Here is a 19,986-nt window from a genome sequence, read left to right on the forward strand (position 1 = left end):
TCCTTGAATACAGCTCATCTGCCTGGAACCCACACGGCATTTCAGACATAAACACTCTAGAAAATGTCCAGAGATACTTTACCAGAAGAGCCCTCTACTCCTCCACTCGCAACAGAATACCCTATGAAACTAGACTTACAATCCTAGGTTTAGAAAGCTTAGAACTATGTTGCCTTAAACACGCTCTAGCCATAGCCCATAAAATCATGTGCTACAATGTCCACCCTGTCAACGACTACTTCAGCTTCAACCACAACAACACATGAGCATATAACAGAAACAAACTTAATGTAAACCACTCCAAACTTGACTGCAGGAAATACAATTTTAGTAACCGAGTAGTTGATGCATGGAACTCACTACCTGACTCTGTAGTAACTTCTCCTAACCCCCAAAACTTTACCCTTAGACTATCCACTGTTGACCTCTCCTGATTCCTAAGAGGTCAGTAAGGGGCATGCATAAGTGCACCAGCGTGCCTTCCGTCCCCTGTCCCTTATGTTTCTTTTATTTTTTTACTAGCACCATGCATATGAATATTATTATATCTAATGTTTCTTTCTACTTTTTTCTTTTTCTTTTTTTTAGTAGTATAATGTATATGAATATTATTATATCTTTACATACCTCCAATATGTACTTAACAAAACAAAAACAAACAAACAAATAAAATAAACAATTCTCTGCCATAATTTCTGACATCATTGATAAAACAGAAAGAGTTATTACTTTGTTCATTCATGCAATGCGCTTAACCCGATTCATAAATTAACCATTATTTCCATGTGTATTATATATTGCCCCGTAAGCCTTGCATGACATGCTATGCAACTCCCCCCACCTCAAGATTAATACAAACCAAGTATAATAGGTTGTCCAAATGCTTCTGTTAGATACACATGACCTGGATGACAATAGAGTTCCCCCAAAGTGCTAGACAGAGTGCCTGCCAAAATAGCTATAACAGCTCAGGGAGTATTTGCAAATGCCCCCAAATGATCCCCTGATAAGAACCTTCTCATAGATGGGACTCTAGCAGCCATATTTTATTTTAGCCTCAGCGATAGCAACCATAAGTTAAGAAAATATGAAGTGGAGGGGAAAATCATTTTAATCACAAGAAAGCTTGCCCTGATGAGGGCAAGTTTTCGGAGAAGGGTGGCATACAAATATAATAAATAAATATTGTCAGATAATTATTATCTTGATCATTGGGGTCAACTGAGTGTAAGATCTGTGTGGGTGTAGGTTTCCAAATGTTATTGCAATACATGTTTCAAAATATTTGCTCATTGTTTCTCAACAATACCAATCAAAATAGATAAAACTGTCTTTAATGATTTGAATAAAACAATATTGAAATTTATTTGGCAAGGGAAACGATGAAAGATAAGTTTGAAGATGTTACAAGATGCAAGAATCGGGGCAGTTTTGGCCTCCCTAATTGGGAACTGTATTATCAAGCTGCAACAATGACATGGATAAAATAATGGATTTTGCTGAGGAATAAGACTTTTAATATTAGAAGGACACAATTTACATATTGGATAGCACACATTTATTTGGTATTGTTGTGGTTAGCTCTGGCCCAGCTCCTGCCCCAAGGACTGTGGATGTGGGGGAGACATCCACATGCTGCAGGCCTGTTTTGCCCCCGGTGGAATCTGATGATGAAGGCTCCTCTGACCAAGAAGATAGGAGAGACAGGGAGGAGGAGAGTGTGGCAGACAGCTCAAAAGGAGATCAATTATCTAGCTCCTCCTTGGATTCAGAACAAGAGTTACTGATACAGCCACGCATGTGGAGAGCGATGCATAGGCAACAACAACTGAGAGATTATTATAAAAGAAAATGAGGCCACCTGTGGTTGGGTGGGGCTGTGGTAATTAGTGAGGCTGCTATAAAGAGCAGCCTGTGGGTTTGGCCATCGTGGAGGATTATCTGATCGTTGTGTTTCGTGACTGCGTTACTGACTTTGACTTTTTGTGTGCTGATTTTTCCCTGCTTTGAAACTAAACCAGAGCAAAGTGTGTTTCACTTTGTGAAAGAAGGACTTTGAATTGCCTCACAGCTGCAAGCTAAGTATCACAGGATTGATAAGGGACTTGTATAAATTGCCAGTTTGTTTGGAGATTAGTGTTCTTTGCTATACCAAAAGAGGGCTTAGTTTAAGTGAATTTTCATTATAAAGAACATTGTTTTGAATTTTCAAACGTGTGTGTGTCTGAAATTTGTACCTGTGAATTTTTGGGAGGATTCTACCAGAGAGCCCGACAGAACAGGTATGGAGGAAATAAAATACATAGCTATTTCCAGAGACATAGTATAAGGAACACGTTACTTTCAGTTTGACGGGGGAGAGTTAAACACTATGTAAAAATACCTTGTTGGATATCTATAATTTATTTTATTTATTGATTGATTGATTATTTATTCATTTATTTATTATTTAGATTTGTATTATTTAGATTTTTCAAGACACAACTGGACTTTCTGGTTTTTCTTTGAAGACATTGTGCTTCTCATCCAAGAAGCTTCTTCAGCTCTGACTGGATGATGGGGAATAGAAGGATTACTACTAGGAGTATAACTCCTTCCAGAAAGTCCAATTGCTTCTTGAAAAAGCACTTTTTTAGTCTGAGCTGAAAGTTTTCTTCCTCTGTATTTGTAAGGATCATGAGTTATTTTCAAGCAAGGAAACAAACAACATTCCAAGCACCACCAACCAAGAATAGGAAAGTGCACCTCTTACTTCCTCAATCCAACCCAAAACCAATCTCAAATACAAAACCAATCTCAAATGCAAACTAATCAATGCAAGAAGTATAGTCAACAAGATGTCTGAATTCCTACTACTACTAGACACTGACATCTTCAACATTATTTTTGTCTGTGAAACATGGCTAAATGCATCCTATCCTGACTCCATCATCACATCAAGAAACTATCTCGTCTTCCAGTCAGACTGTGAATCCCATAGAGGAGGCGGGGTAGCTATATTCTACAAAAAAAATCACTAAATCTAAAAAACATCCAAGTAGCACATGATCCCTGAAACTATTGTCCGTTATTTATCCCTAAATGCCACACTTTGCTTCCTACTGAATAAACAAGACCTTACAGACAACCCTCACTCTGTAAAAGAGCTTGGAATACTCATATCAAATGACCTAAGTGCCAAAGCCCACTGCAACAACATCACCCAAAAAGCTTCAAGAGTTTTTTACTTAATCCTACGCAGCTTCTGCTCTGGCAATCTTACACTACTAACCAGAGCATACAAAACTTTTGCCAGACCAATCCTTGAATACAGCTCATCTGCCTGGAACTCACACCGCATTTCGGACATAAACACTCTAGAAAATGTCCAGAGATACTTTACCAGAAGAGCCCTCTACTCCTCCACTCGCAACAGAATACCCTATGAAACTAGACTTACAATCCTAGGTTTAGAAAGCTTAGAACTATGTTGCCTTAAACACGCTCTAACCATAGCCCATAAAATCATGTGCTACAATGTCCACCCTGTCAACGACTACTTCAGCTTCAACCACAACAACACACGAGCACATAACAGATACAAACTTAATGTAAACCATTCCAAACATGACTGCAGGAAATACTGAAAAGTCAGGACTCCGGTAGTTTAAATCAAACTGGTTTTATTCATAGCGAGGTGAAACACAAGCTCTGGAGCAGTAGAATATCCGAATGAGGGCAACGGCTAACCCGTTGCCCTTTTATACTCTTTAAAACGGCGGGCTTTCTTAAACTGACAAACGTTTAACTTTCGCGGCTATTTTTGAATAGCCGCGTCTTAACCAATCACAGATTTTCTGCGATTATTTTTAAACAAACACAACACCCCTCCCTCTTTAGCTGAGACCACGATTACGTGTTAATCCACGTCACATAGTCCTGTAAGCGGATTGGTGGCTTTACAGATCTCTGGGACCTGCGCAGTTCATTTTGCTGGGAGCTGCTTGCCTGGACGGCCGGCTCCGTTGCTCCGCTAAGGCTAGTCTCTGACGGGCCTGGTTGCGATGATGCATTTTGATCTTCGCCGGCCGCCAGGGGCAACAAGCAGCCATCGCTGGAGTCTCGAGGTGGTTCTGGTAAGTCCTCTATTGGTTTGTCTACAGTAGGCAAAATGTCTGGGTTAGTTTTAATTCTTTTGCGTAGTTGGTCGACATGCCGATGCCAACTGCGCCCATCTGTTAATTTTATGATGTATGTTTTAAAACCTGTTTTATCTAATACCGTTCCTTCTTTCCATTTGTCGTTCGAATCATAGTCTTTAGCATAAATTAAATCCCCAATGTTAAACTGTCTCTCGCTTTGTACTTTTATTTCTTTTTGGTCATTTTGGTAATTTGGGTGAATTCTGTCTAATTTAGAACGAAGGTTTCTGCCCATTAACAGTTCTGCCGGGCTTTTGTTTGTGGACGCTGATGGCGTAATATGCTGAATGGTTAAAAATTCATCGATTTGTTGTTGCCAATCTCCTAATGGTGCTTTGTTTAATGCTTCTTTTGTGGTTCTAACCATTCGTTCTGCTTGTCCATTAGCTTGGGGAAAATGAGGTGGAGTGAGCACATGTTTTATGCCCAGGTCTGCAAGAAATAGTTCCATTTGACGGGCTGTTAACTGAGGCCCGTTGTCAGATACCAAAGTGTCTGGAATACCATGTGTGGCAAACATTTTCCGTAATGCTTTTATAGTTGCGCTAGTAGTTGTGGATGCCATGAGTTCAACCTCCAGCCACTTGGAGTATGCATCCACAACCAGTAAAAAGGATTGGCCCCTGATTGGTCCTGCAAAGTCAATATGTATTCTGGACCAGGGCCCTCTTGGTGTTGGCCACTCCGATGGTGTAACTCTTGGTGGGTTGGGTCTTGTTCTCTGGCAGGGTATACAACCACCCACCCATGACTCTATGTCCTTGTCCAACCCTGGCCACCATAAATGACTTCTGGCAATAGTTTTCATTTTGACTATTCCTGGGTGACCTATATGCAATAGCTGCAATGCTTGCTTCTGTAAGGATTTTGGAATAACAACCCTGTCTCCCCATAATATACAATCTTTTAACACATTTAATTCAAACTGTCTATTCTTAAAGGGTTGAAATTGGTTTGGCTGTTGTTCAATTGGCCATCCCTTTAATATCCATTGTTTGATATATTTTAAAATTGGATCTACTTGTGTCTGATTGGCTATTTCTGTCGCTGTTAATAAAGTTTGTTTACTAGTTTCAATTAATAAAACGCTTGAGGCAGGGGCTGGATCACTGACTAATTCTGTTTGGGGGCACCTGCTTAATGCATCAGCATTTCCTATCTCTTCCCCCCCCTGTGGATTAATGTATAATTGTAAGCGGCTAAAAAAATAGTCCAACGCGTCATGCGAGGGGAAAGAAAGGCGGGAGTCTGCTTGTTTCCCGCCAAAATGCCTAAAAGCGGTTTATGGTCGGTGATTAAGGTAAAGGGGCGACCACATAAATAATAATGAAATCGTTTAACTCCAGCGACAAGGGCTAGCGCCTCCTTATCGAGTTGGGAGTAATTCCTTTCAGCTGACGAGAGAGTTTTAGAATAATAGGCTATTGGGGCTTCTGTGCCGTCTGGAAAGTTATGGCTGAGGACAGCACCTATGCCGAACGGTGAAGCGTCGCAGGTTAGGGATAAAGGCATAGCTACATTATATTGAACTAAGACACTGTTGGAGGAAAGTAAATTTTTTACTGCTGTGAAAGCGGCTTGTTCTTTTTGTCCCCACGTCCAGGCAGAGTCTTTCTTTAGGAGGTTATGGAGCGGTTCTGCCACCGTCGCTTTCTGTTTAAGAAAGACGGAATAAAAGTTAAGGAGTCCTAGGAATGCTTGTAAGTCTGTCTTATCTGAGGGGGTAGGAGCATTTCTAATAGCATCAACTTTGTCGTTTGTGGGGTGAATTCCAAAACGATCTATGGTGAAACCCAAGAATTCAACTTTGGGAACGGCCCAAGAACATTTGTCTGCTTTTAAATGGAGTCCTGTCTCTTTAAATTTAGTTAAAACGCGCCTGATTCTATCCCATAATTCAGATTTGGATGTGGCTGATATTAATACGTCGTCGAAATATGGGACGACCCCAGGAATATTATTTAAAATGCGTTCCATCAAACCCTGAAAAATGCCTGGTGCGGTAGAGACTCCGAACTGGAGGCGGGTGCATTTAAAGGCACCTCTATGCGTTACGATTGTCTGGGCCTCAGAGGTGTCCTGATCTACGGGAAGCTGTTGATATGCCTGCGCCAGGTCCAACTTCGCGAAGATGGACCCATTTCCTAAGGTGTGCAAGAGTTGTTGCACGACTGGGATTGGATAGGCATTGTGCTGTAAGGCTTTATTAATCGTGGCTTTATAGTCTGCACAAATTCTAATAGAGCCATCCGGTTTAACAGGCGTTACAATAGGAGTTTCCCATTTAGCATGATCAGTGGGAATTAAGATGCCCTGGGCTATTAATTTGTCCAATTGTTCATCCACTTTAGGCAAGAGTGGAATGGGAATTCTGCGGGGCTTTAATCGGATGGGCGAAATATTTGGGTCCAGATTAAATGAAATGGGGCTGCCTGTATATTTACCCAGAGTGCTAGAAAAAACTTCGGGAAATTCTTTCAATAAATCATTTGAGTCAAAAGAATCACAAACATTATTAACCCCTGAAATTTCTATGCCTAAAGGTTGTAACCATGTAAGTCCCAGTAATGTGTGTTTAGGACCGTCAACCACTAAGAGAGGTAAAACCCCTTGAAATTTTTTAAACTCAATAGGAACATTTAAACATCCTAATACTGGAATTGAATGGCCCTGAAAATCACTCAAACCCGGTTCCCAAGGTTTCAAGTCAGTTTGTTTAACACGAGGTAAATATAATTTAAGTTTTTCCCAAGGCATTATGGAATGTCTGGAACCGGTGTCTAATTCCATTTGGCAGGGGTGGCCGTTGAGGAAAAGAGAAACAAATAGCTTGTTCTCCGCAGCGGGGAAATTGCAGTTTACAGAAGAATGGGAGTTACCTCGTTGGTTTGAAGAGTGCGAGTTGTCAGCCGGGCGGGAAACGTTGCGTGAAAACGGCGGTCAGCGATTCCTCGGTGAAAAATAGGATCGTTGGGTTTGCTGGGTTGCTGGAGTTGGGTTGGCAGCACGGCAGACTTCAGCGATGTGGCCGCGGCGCTGGCAACGGCGGCAATAGGCGTCCTTGAAATGGCAGCGAAAACGAGGATGATTTCCGTTGCAGCCGGCACATCTGTCTATACGGGGTGCTTCTTTGGCGTCATGGTCGGAAGCTCTTCGGATTTGGAGGCAGGTGTCGTCTGGAGAAGCGGTTTCCGAGTGTTTTTCATCGGGAGAGCAGGCGTGCCAAGGTGATTCATCGGGGATGTGATGGACGGTTGAGGTTGCGCGTTTAATTTCGGCAACAGATGTTTCGGATACCTCGGATGCTTTTGCTGCCTTAAGAATGTCTTGGAGGGAGGCATCCTCATCAACTAAGTATTTCTTCTGCAGCGTGATATTGGTTAGACCGAAAATAAGGCGGTCAATCAACTGTTCTTCTGGATCCTTGTATTTGCACTTTGGAAGACGTGCGCGTAGCCTAGTTATGAAATCGTTGGTAGATTCTCCGTCCGCTTGCCGCATTTGGGCGAACTGATGGCGGTATACGCGGACAGGAGTCGTCGGCTGGTAATGAGCGGCGAGTTTCGCTTGTAGAGTTGACCAAGCGATAGTTTCCAGGGTGTCTGGGTCAACGAGTGTAGAGGCTAGGCTGTAGACTTCTGTGCCGCAATAAGCGAGGAATATAGCTTTCTTCCTATCGTCATCGGCGTCATGTAGATTGCTCGCTTTCAGGAAAAATGTGAATTTGGACATGTAAGAGGTCCAAGGTTCCGTCTCGGAGTTGAACACAGGCGGCGGTGGAGCCATGGCCGAGTTCATGGCTGCGTTAGCGGGAGTTCGACCTCCTCGTCGCCACTGAAAAGTCAGGACTCCGGTAGTTTAAATCAAACTGGTTTTATTCATAGCGAGGTGAAACACAAGCTCTGGAGCAGTAGAATATCCGAATGAGGGCAACGGCTAACCCGTTGCCCTTTTATACTCTTTAAAACGGCGGGCTTTCTTAAACTGACAAACGTTTAACTTTCGCGGCTATTTTTGAATAGCCGCGTCTTAACCAATCACAGATTTTCTGCGATTATTTTTAAACAAACACAACAAATACAATTTTAGTAACTGAGTAGTTGATGCATTGAACTCACTACCTGACTCTGTAGTAACTTCTCCTAACCCCCAAAACATTAGCCTTAGACTATCCCCTGTTGACCTCTCCCGATTCCTAAGAGGTCAGTAAGGGGCGTGCATAAGTGCACCAGCGTGCCTTCCGTCCCCTGTCCCTTATGTTTCTTTTATTATTTTACTAGCACCATACATATGAATATTATTATATCTAATGTTTCTTTCTACTTTTTTCTTTTTCTTTTTTTTACTAGTATAATGTATATGAATATTATTATATCTTTACATACCTCCAATATGTACTTAACAAAAAACAAACAAACAAACAAATAAAATAAACAATTCTCTGTCATAATTTCTGACATCATTGATAAAACAGAAAGAGTTATTACTTTGTTCATTCATGCAATGCGCTTAACCCGATTCATAAATTAACCATTATTTCCATGTGTATTATATATTGCCCCGTAAGCCTTGCATGACATGCTATGCAACTCCCCCCACCTCAAGATTAATACAAACCAAGTATAATAGGTTGTCCAAATGCTTCTGTTAGATACACATGACCTGGATGACAATAGAGTTCCCCCAAAGTGCTAGACAGAGTGCCTGCCAAAATAGCTATAACAGCTCAGGGAGTATTTGCAAATGCCCCCAAATGATCCCCTGATAAGAACCTTCTCATAGATGGGACTCTAGCAGCCATATTTTATTTTAGCCTCAGCGATAGCAACCATAAGTTAAGAAAATATGAAGTGGAGGGAAAAATCATTTTAATCACAAGAAAGCTTGCCCTGATCAGGGCAAGTTTTCGGAGAAGGGTGGCATACAAATATAATAAATAAATATTGTCAGATAATTATTATCTTGATCATTGGGGTCAACTGAGTGTAAGATCTGTGTGGGTGTAGGTTTCCAAATGTTATTGCAATACATGTTTCAAAATATTTGCTCATTGTTTCTCAACAATACCAATAAAAATAGATAAAACTGTCTTTAATGATTTGAATAAAACAATATTGAAATTTATTTGGCAAGGGAAACGATGAAAGATAAGTTTGAAGATGTTACAAGATGCAAGAATCGGGGCAGTTTTGGCCTCCCTAATTGGGAACTGTATTATCAAGCTGCAACAATGACATGGATAAAATAATGGATTTTGCTGAGGAATAAGACTTTTAATATTAGAAGGACACAATTTACATATTGGATAGCACACATTTATTTGGTATTGTTGTGGTTAGCTCTGGCCCAGCTCCTGCCCCAAGGACTGTGGATGTGGGGGAGACATCCACATGCTGCAGGCCTGTTTTGCCCCCGGTGGAATCTGATGATGAAGGCTCCTCTGACCAAGAAGATATGAGAGACAGGGAGGAGGAGAGTGTGGCAGACAGCTCAGAAGGAGATCAATTATCTAGCTCCTCCTTGGATTCAGAACAAGAGTTAATGATACAGCCACGCATGTGGAGAGCGATGCATAGGCAACAACAACTGAGAGATTATTATAAAAGAAAATGAGGCCACCTGTGGTTGGGTGGGGCTGTGGTAATTAGTGAGGCTGCTATAAAGAGCAGCCTGTGGGTTTGGCCATCGTGGAGGATTATCTGATCGTTGTGTTTCGTGACTGCGTTACTGACTTTGACTTTTTGTGTGCTGATTTTTCCCTGCTTTGAAACTAAACCAGAGCAAAGTGTGTTTCACTTTGTGAAAGAAGGACTTTGAATTGCCTCACAGCTGCAATCTAAGTATCACAGGATTGATAAGGGACTTGTATAAATTGCCAGTTTGTTTGGAGATTAGTGCTCTTTGCTATACCAAAAGAGGGCTTAGTTTAAGTGAATTTTCATTATAAAGAACATTGTTTTGAATTTTCAAACGTGTGTGTGTCTGAAATTTGTACCTGTGAATTTTTGGGAGGATTCTACCAGAGAGCCCGACAGAACAGGTATGGAGGAAATAAAATACATAGCTATTTCCAGAGACATAGTATAAGGAACACGTTACTTTCAGTTTGACGGGGGAGAGTTAAACACTATGTAAAAATACCTTGTTGGATATCTATAATTTATTTTATTTATTTATTTATTTATTATTTATTCATTTATTTATTATTTAGATTTGTATTATTTAGATTTTTCAAGACACAACTGGACTTTCTGGTTTTTCTTTGAAGACATTGTGCTTCTCATCCAAGAAGCTTCTTCAGCTCTGACTGGATGATGGGGAATAGAAGGATTACTACTAGGAGTATAACTCCTTCCAGAAAGTCCAATTGCTTCTTGAAAAAGCACTTTTTTAGTCTGAGCTGAAAGTTTTCTTCCTCTGTATTTGTAAGGATCATGAGTTATTTCCAAGCAAGGAAACAAACAACATTCCAAGCACCACTAACCAAGAATAGGAAAGTGCACCTCTTACTTCCTCAATCCAACCCAAAACCAATCTCAAATACAAAACCAATCTCAAATGCAAACTAATCAATGCAAGAAGTATAGTCAACAAGATGTCTGAATTCCTACTACTACTAGACACTGACATCTTCAACATTATTTTTGTCTGTGAAACATGGCTAAATGCATCCTATCCTGACTCCATCATCACATCAAGAAACTATCTCGTCTTCCAGTCAGACTGTGAATCCCGTAGAGGAGGCGGGGTAGCTATATTCTACAAAAAAAATCACTAAATCTAAAAAACATCCAAGTAGCACATGATCCCTGAAACTATTGTCTGTTATTTATCCCTAAATGCCACACTTTGCTTCCTACTGAATAAACAAGACCTTACAGACAACCCTCACTCTGTAAAAGAGCTTGGAATACTCATATCAAATGACCTAAGTGCCAAAGCCCACTGCAACAACATCACCCAAAAAGCTTCAAGAGTTGTTTACTTAATCCTACGCAGCTTCTGCTCTGGCAATCTTATACAACTAACCAGAGCATACAAAACTTTTGCCAGACCAATCCTTGAATACAGCTCATCTGCCTGGAACCCACACCGCATTTCGGACATAAACACTCTAGAAAATGTCCAGAGATACTTTACCAGAAGAGCCCTCTACTCCTCCACTCGCAACAGAATACCCTATGAAACTAGACTTACAATCCTAGGTTTAGAAAGCTTAGAACTATGTTGCCTTAAACACGCTCTAACCATAGCCCATAAAATCATGTGCTACAATGTCCACCCTGTCAACGACTACTTCAGCTTCAACCACAACAACACACGAGCACATAACAGATACAAACTTAATGTAAACCATTCCAAACATGACTGCAGGAAATACAATTTTAGTAACTGAGTAGTTGATGCATTGAACTCACTACCTGACTCTGTAGTAACTTCTCCTAACCCCCAAAACACTAGCCTTAGACTATCCACTGTTGACTTCCCCCGATTCCTAAGAGGTCAGTGAGGGGCGTGCATAAGTGCACCAGCGTGCCTTCCGTCCCCTGTCCCTTATGTTTCTTTTATTATTTTACTAGCACCATACATATGAATATTATTATATCTAATGTTTCTTTCTACTTTTTTCTTTTTCTTTTTTTTACTAGTATAATGTATATGAATATTATTATATCTTTACATACCTCCAATATGTACTTAACAAAACAAAAACAAACAAACAAATAAAATAAACAATTCTCTGCCATAATTTCTGACATCATTGATAAAACAGAAAGAGTTGTTACTTTGTTCATTCATGCAATGCGCTTAACCCGATTCATAAATTAACCATTATTTCCATGTGCATTATATATTGCCCCGTAAGCCTTGCATGACATGCTATGCAACTCCCCCCACCTCAAGATTAATACAAACCAAGTATAATAGGTTGTCCAAATGCTTCTGTTAGATACACATGACCTGGATGACAATAGAGTTCCCCCAAAGTGCTAGACAGAGTGCCTGCCAAAATAGCTCTAACAGCTCAGGGAGTATTTGCAAATGCCCCCAAATGATCCCCTGATAAGAACCTTCTCATAGATGGGACTCTAGCAGCCATATTTTATTTTAGCCTCAGCGATAGCAACCATAAGTTAAGAAAATATGAAGTGGAGGGAAAAATCATTTTAATCACAAGAAAGCTTGCCCTGATCAGGGCAAGTTTTCGGAGAAGGGTGGCATACAAATATAATAAATAAATATTGTCAGATAATTATTATCTTGATCATTGGGGTCAACTGAGTGTAAGATCTGTGTGGGTGTAGGTTTCCAAATGTTATTGCAATACATGTTTCAAAATATTTGCTCATTGTTTCTCAACAATACCAATCAAAATAGATAAAACTGTCTTTAATGATTTGAATAAAACAATATTGAAATTTATTTGGCAAGGGAAACGATGAAAGATAAGTTTGAAGATGTTACAAGATGCAAGAATCGGGGCAGTTTTGGCCTCCCTAATTGGGAACTGTATTATCAAGCTGCAACAATGACATGGATAAAATAATGGATTTTGCTGAGGAATAAGACTTTTAATATTAGAAGGACACAATTTACATATTGGATAGCACACATTTATTTGGTATTGTTGTGGTTAGCTCTGGCCCAGCTCCTGCCCCAAGGACTGTGGATGTGGGGGAGACATCCACATGCTGCAGGCCTGTTTTGCCCCCGGTGGAATCTGATGATGAAGGCTCCTCTGACCAAGAAGATATGAGAGACAGGGAGGAGGAGAGTGTGGCAGACAGCTCAGAAGGAGATCAATTATCTAGCTCCTCCTTGGATTCAGAACAAGAGTTAATGATACAGCCACGCATGTGGAGAGCGATGCATAGGCAACAACAACTGAGAGATTATTATAAAAGAAAATGAGGCCACCTGTGGTTGGGTGGGGCTGTGGTAATTAGTGAGGCTGCTATAAAGAGCAGCCTGTGGGTTTGGCCATCGTGGAGGATTATCTGATCGTTGTGTTTCGTGACTGCGTTACTGACTTTGACTTTTTGTGTGCTGATTTTTCCCTGCTTTGAAACTAAACCAGAGCAAAGTGTGTTTCACTTTGTGAAAGAAGGACTTTGAATTGCCTCACAGCTGCAAGCTAAGTATCACAGGATTGATAAGGGACTTGTATAAATTGCCAGTTTGTTTGGAGATTAGTGCTCTTTGCTATACCAAAAGAGGGCTTAGTTTAAGTGAATTTTCATTATAAAGAACATTGTTTTGAATTTTCAAACGTGTGTGTGTCTGAAATTTGTACCTGTGAATTTTTGGGAGGATTCTACCAGAGAGCCCGACAGAACAGGTATGGAGGAAATAAAATACATAGCTATTTCCAGAAACATAGTATAAGGAACACGTTACTTTCAGTTTGACGGGGGAGAGTTAAACACTATGTAAAAATACCTTGTTGGATATCTATAATTTTATTTATTTATTTATTTATTATTTATTTATTTATTTATTTATTATTATTTAGATTTGTATTATTTAGATTTTTCAAGACACAACTGGACTTTCTGGTTTTTCTTTGAAGACATTGTGCTTCTCATCCAAGAAGCTTCTTCAGCTCTGACTGGGTGATGGGGAATAGAAGGATTACTACTAGGAGTATAACTCCTTCCAGAAAGTCCAATTGCTTCTTGAAAAAGCACTTTTTTAGTCTGAGCTGAAAGTTTTCTTCCTCTGTATTTGTAAGGATCATGAGTTATTTCCAAGCAAGGAAACAAACAACATTCCAAGCACCACTAACCAAGAATAGGAAAGTGCACCTCTTACTTCCTCAATCCAACCCAAAACCAATCTCAAATACAAAACCAATCTCAAATGCAAACTAATCAATGCAAGAAGTATAGTCAACAAGATGTCTGAATTCCTACTACTACTAGACACTGACATCTTCAACATTATTTTTGTCTGTGAAACATGGCTAAATGCATCCTATACTGACTCCATCATCACATCAAGAAACTATCTCGTCTTCCAGTCAGACTGTGAATCCCGTAGAGGAGGCGGGGTAGCTATATTCTACAAAAAAAATCACTACTGTAAATCTAAAAAACATCCAAGTAGCACATGATCCCTGAAACTATTGTCCGTTATTTATCCCTAAATGCCACACTTTGCTTCCTACTGAATAAACAAGACCTTACAGACAACCCTCACTCTGTAAAAGAGCTTGGAATACTCATATCAAATGACCTAAGTGCCAAAGCCCACTGCAACAACATCACCCAAAAAGCTTCAAGAGTTGTTTACTTAATCCTACGCAGCTTCTGCTCTGGCAATCTTATACAACTAACCAGAGCATACAAAACTTTTGCCAGACCAATCCTTGAATACAGCTCATCTGCCTGGAACCCACACCGCATTTCAGACATAAACACTCTAGAAAATGTCCAGAGATACTTTACAAGAAGAGCCCTCTACTCCTCCACTCGCAACAGAATACCCTATGAAACTAGACTTACAATCCTAGGTTTAGAAAGCTTCGAACTATGTTGCCTTAAACACGCTCTAACCATAGCCCATAAAATCATGTGCTACAATGTCCACCCTGTCAACGACTACTTCAGCTTCAACCACAACAACACACGAGCACATAACAGATACAAACTTAATGTAAACCATTCCAAACATGACTGCAGGAAATACAATTTTAGTAACTGAGTAGTTGATGCATTGAACTCACTACCTGACTCTGTAGTAACTTCTCCTAACCCCCAAAACACTAGCCTTAGACTATCCACTGTTGACTTCCCCCGATTCCTAAGAGGTCAGTGAGGGGCGTGCATAAGTGCACCAGCGTGCCTTCCGTCCCCTGTCCCTTATGTTTCTTTTATTATTTTACTAGCACCATACATATGAATATTATTATATCTAATGTTTCTTTCTACTTTTTTCTTTTTCTTTTTTTTACTAGTATAATGTATATGAATATTATTATATCTTTACATACCTCCAATATGTACTTAACAAAACAAAAACAAACAAACAAATAAAATAAACAATTCTCTGCCATAATTTCTGACATCATTGATAAAACAGAAAGAGTTGTTACTTTGTTCATTCATGCAATGCGCTTAACCCGATTCATAAATTAACCATTATTTCCATGTGCATTATATATTGCCCCGTAAGCCTTGCATGACATGCTATGCAACTCCCCCCACCTCAAGATTAATACAAACCAAGTATAATAGGTTGTCCAAATGCTTCTGTTAGATACACATGACCTGGATGACAATAGAGTTCCCCCAAAGTGCTAGACAGAGTGCCTGCCAAAATAGCTCTAACAGCTCAGGGAGTATTTGCAAATGCCCCCAAATGATCCCCTGATAAGAACCTTCTCATAGATGGGACTCTAGCAGCCATATTTTATTTTAGCCTCAGCGATAGCAACCATAAGTTAAGAAAATATGAAGTGGAGGGAAAAATCATTTTAATCACAAGAAAGCTTGCCCTGATCAGGGCAAGTTTTCGGAGAAGGGTGGCATACAAATATAATAAATAAATATTGTCAGATAATTATTATCTTGATCATTGGGGTCAACTGAGTGTAAGATCTGTGTGGGTGTAGGTTTCCAAATGTTATTGCAATACATGTTTCAAAATATTTGCTCATTGTTTCTCAACAATACCAATCAAAATAGATAAAACTGTCTTTAATGATTTGAATAAAACAATATTGAAATTTATTTGGCAAGGGAAACGATGAAAGATAAGTTTGAAGATGTTACAAGATGCAAGAATCGGGGCAGTTTTGGCCTCCCTAATTGGGAACTGTATTATCAAGCTGCAACAATGACATGGATAAAATAATGGATTTTGCTGAGGAATAAGACTTTTAATATTAGAAGGACACAATTTACATATTGGATAGCACACATTTATTTGGTATTGTTGTGGTTAGCTCTGGCCCAGCTCCTGCCCCAAGGACTGTGGATGTGGGGGAGACATCCACATGCTGCAGGCCTGTTTTGCCCCCGGTGGAATCTGATGATGAAGGCTCCTCTGACCAAGAAGATATGAGAGACAGGGAGGAGGAGAGTGTGGCAGACAGCTCAGAAGGAGATCAATTATCTAGCTCCTCCTTGGATTCAGAACAAGAGTTAATGATACAGCCACGCATGTGGAGAGCGATGCATAGGCAACAACAACTGAGAGATTATTATAAAAGAAAATGAGGCCACCTGTGGTTGGGTGGGGCTGTGGTAATTAGTGAGGCTGCTATAAAGAGCAGCCTGTGGGTTTGGCCATCGGGGAGGATTATCTGATCGTTGTGTTTCGTGACTGCGTTACTGACTTTGACTTTTTGTGTGCTGATTTTTCCCTGCTTTGAAACTAAACCAGAGCAAAGTGTGTTTCACTTTGTGAAAGAAGGACTTTGAATTGCCTCACAGCTGCAAGCTAAGTATCACAGGATTGATAAGGGACTTGTATAAATTGCCAGTTTGTTTGGAGATTAGTGCTCTTTGCTATACCAAAAGAGGGCTTAGTTTAAGTGAATTTTCATTATAAAGAACATTGTTTTGAATTTTCAAACGTGTGTGTGTCTGAAATTTGTACCTGTGAATTTTTGGGAGGATTCTACCAGAGAGCCCGACAGAACAGGTATGGAGGAAATAAAATACATAGCTATTTCCAGAGACATAGTATAAGGAACACGTTACTTTCAGTTTGACGGGGGAGAGTTAAACACTATGTAAAAATACCTTGTTGGATATCTATAATTTATTTTATTTATTTATTTATTTATTATTTAGATTTGTATGCCGCCCCTCTCCGCGGACTCGGGGAGGCTCACAACAAAGCATAAACAAATTGTACAAATCCAAATAGAGTCAAATAAATTTAAATATTTAAGAAAGTTTTAAAAACGAACCCCAATGTACTAACAAGCACACACACAAACATACCAAACATAAATTGTACATGCCCGGGGGAGATGTTTCTGTTCCCCCATGCCTGACGGCAAAGGTGGGTTTTAAGAACTTTACGGAAGGCAGGAAGAGTCGGGGCAGTTCTAATCTCCGGGGGAAGTTGGTTCCAGAGAGTCGGGGCCGCCACAGAGAAGGCTCTTCCCCTGGGGCCCGCCAACCGACATTGTTTAGTTGACGGGACCCGGAGAAGGCCCACTCTGTGGGACCTAATCGGTCGCTGGGATTCGTGCGGCAGGAGGCAGTCTCGGAGGTATCCTGGTTCAATGCCATGAAGGGCTTTAAAGGTCATAACCAACACTTTGAATTGTGACCGGAAATTGATCGGCAACCAATGCAGACTGCGGAGTGATGGCGAAACATGGGCATACCTAGGTAAGCCCATGACTGCTCTCGCAGCTGCATTCTGCACGATCTGAAGTTTCCGAACACTTTTCAAAGGTAGCCCCATGTAGAGAGCGTTACAGTAGTCAAACCTCGAGGTGATGAGGGCATGAGTGACTGTGAGCAATGAGTCCCAGTCCAGATAGGGCCGCAACTGGTGCACCAGGCGAACCTGGGCAAACGCCCTCCTCGCCACAGCTGAAAGATGGTTTTCTAATGTGAGCTGTGGATCGAGGAGGACGCCCAAGTTGTGGACCCTCTCCGAGGGGGTCAATAGTTCCCCCCCCAGGGTGATGGACGGACAGATGGGATTGTCTTTGGGAGGCAGGACCCACAGCCACTCCGTCTTATCCGGGTTGAGCTTGAGTCTGTTGACACCCATCCAGGCCCCAACAGCCTCCAGACACCGGCACATCACTTCCACTGCTTCGTTGACTGGACATGGGGTGGAGATGTAAAGCTGGGTATCATCAGCGTACTGATGATACCTCACCCCATGCCCTCGGATGATCTCACCAGCGGTTTCATGTAGATGTTAAATAGCAGGGGGGAGAGGACCGGCTCCTGAGGCACCCCACAAGGGAGAGACCTCGGAGTCGACCTCTGACCCCCCACTAACACCGACTGCGACCGGCCGGAGAGGTAGGAGGAGAACCACTGAAGAACAGTGCCCCCCACTCCCAACCCCTCCAGCCGGTGCAGAAGGATACCATGGTCGATGGTATCGAAAGCCGCTGAGAGGTCAAGGAGCACCAGGACAGAGGATAAACCCCTGTCCCGGGCCTGCCAGAGATCATCCATCAATGCGACCAAAGCAGTTTCCATGCTGTAACCAGGTCTGAAGCCCGACTGCTGGGGACCTAGATAATTGGCTTCTTCCAAGGACCGTTGGAGCTGGAGTGCCACCACCTTCTCAACAACCTTCCCCATAAAGGGAAGGTTGGAGACTGGGCGATAGTTATTAAGTATGGCTGGGTCCAGGGAAGGCTTCTTGAGGAGGGGGTGCACGAGCGCTTCTTTATAGAGAGTTGGAAAAACTCCCCTCCCCAAGGAAGCGTTGGTAATCTCCTGGACCCAGCTCTGTGTCACCTCCCTGCTGGCCGAGACCAACCAGGAGGGACACGGATCCAGTAAACAGGTGGCGGAACTCACAGATCCAATGGCCTTGTCCACTTCATCAGGTGTCACCAGATCAAACTCTTCCCAGACAGGTGGACAAGTACGTGCCCCAGTCACCTCGACTGACTCGTTGTTAGTCGACTCTGTTTCCCAATTGGAATCGAGGTCGGCCCGGATCTGAGCGATTTTATCAGCGAAAAACGTGTTAAAATCCTCGGCACTGCTCTGCAAGGGCTCCCCAACTCCCCCCTGATTAAGAAAGGAGCGGGTCACCCTAAACAGAGCGGCCGGGCGGGATTCCGCTGATGCAATCAAGGCGGCATGGTACGCGCATCTTGCCGCCTTGAGCGCCACTTTGTAAGTCTTAATAAAAGCTCTTACAAGTGTTCGATCAGATTCAGACCTACTCTTCCTCCATCGCTTCTCTAGACGTCTCTTCTGGCGTTTCAACTCCCGGAGCTCCTCGTTGAACCATGGAGCTCTACGGGGTCTAGCGCTACGGAGAGGTCGCAAAGGCGCAATCCGGTCAAGAGCCTCTGCTGCAGCCTCGTTCCAGGCTTTCGCAAGAGACTCTGCCGAACTGTGGACATTGAACTAGAGACATTGGCGCACTCAAGTAGAATGAATTGGGACAATATACCGAGATACAATGATATCTTGACAAAGGAAGACAAGTTGAAATCCTCATTAGAGCCTGAGAAACAGGATATAAAAATGGCCTGGTACATGAGGATGCAATTACAAGCAAGATATGAAAAGGACAGTAAAACAGAAGGAATTAATTTGGATTTGACAGATCTAGATGAAATACGGACAGGAACATATGAAAAGTTGATAAAGAAATTTTACAACTATTTGCTCTCCACAGAATTAGAATTTGAACAGGTGAAAGAGATGATGATAAAATGGATGAGACATATAGGACATACAATGTAACTAAATAAGTGGCAGCAACTATGGAAAATGAATTATAAAATGACAATGGCAACAGCATTTAAAGAAAACATGTATAAGATATTTTATAGATGGCATATGTCCCCAGAGAAAATAGCAAAAATGTTTAAAAATAAATCAATGAAGTGTTGGACATGTAATCAGACACCTGGCTCTTTTTATCATAAGTGGTAGATATGTAGGAAGCCAAAATATATTGGACAGAGATTCAAAGATGGATTGGAAAGATTTTGAAACAAAGTATCAAACTCAAACTGGATATTTTTTATTGGGCATATTGCCAGAGACATTCAACAAAGAAGAAACATATTTAATTGTACACATAGTAACAGCTGCTAGAATAGTGTATGCTCAAACCTGGAAATTGAATAGAA

At 41.3% G+C, this 19,986-nt stretch overlaps 1 protein-coding gene across 2 annotated transcripts in view; it reads right to left on the reverse strand.

Moving 5' to 3' along the window:
- LOC139161561 (unconventional myosin-Ia-like) overlaps positions 1-19,986 on the reverse strand; it is an 85,728-nt gene that overhangs the window by 11,393 nt on the left and 54,349 nt on the right. The gene's annotated exons all lie outside the window — the stretch shown is intronic.

Source organism: Erythrolamprus reginae, chromosome 2, assembly GCF_031021105.1.
Source record: "Erythrolamprus reginae isolate rEryReg1 chromosome 2, rEryReg1.hap1, whole genome shotgun sequence".
NCBI classification, from domain to species: Eukaryota; Metazoa; Chordata; class Lepidosauria; order Squamata; family Dipsadidae; genus Erythrolamprus; species Erythrolamprus reginae.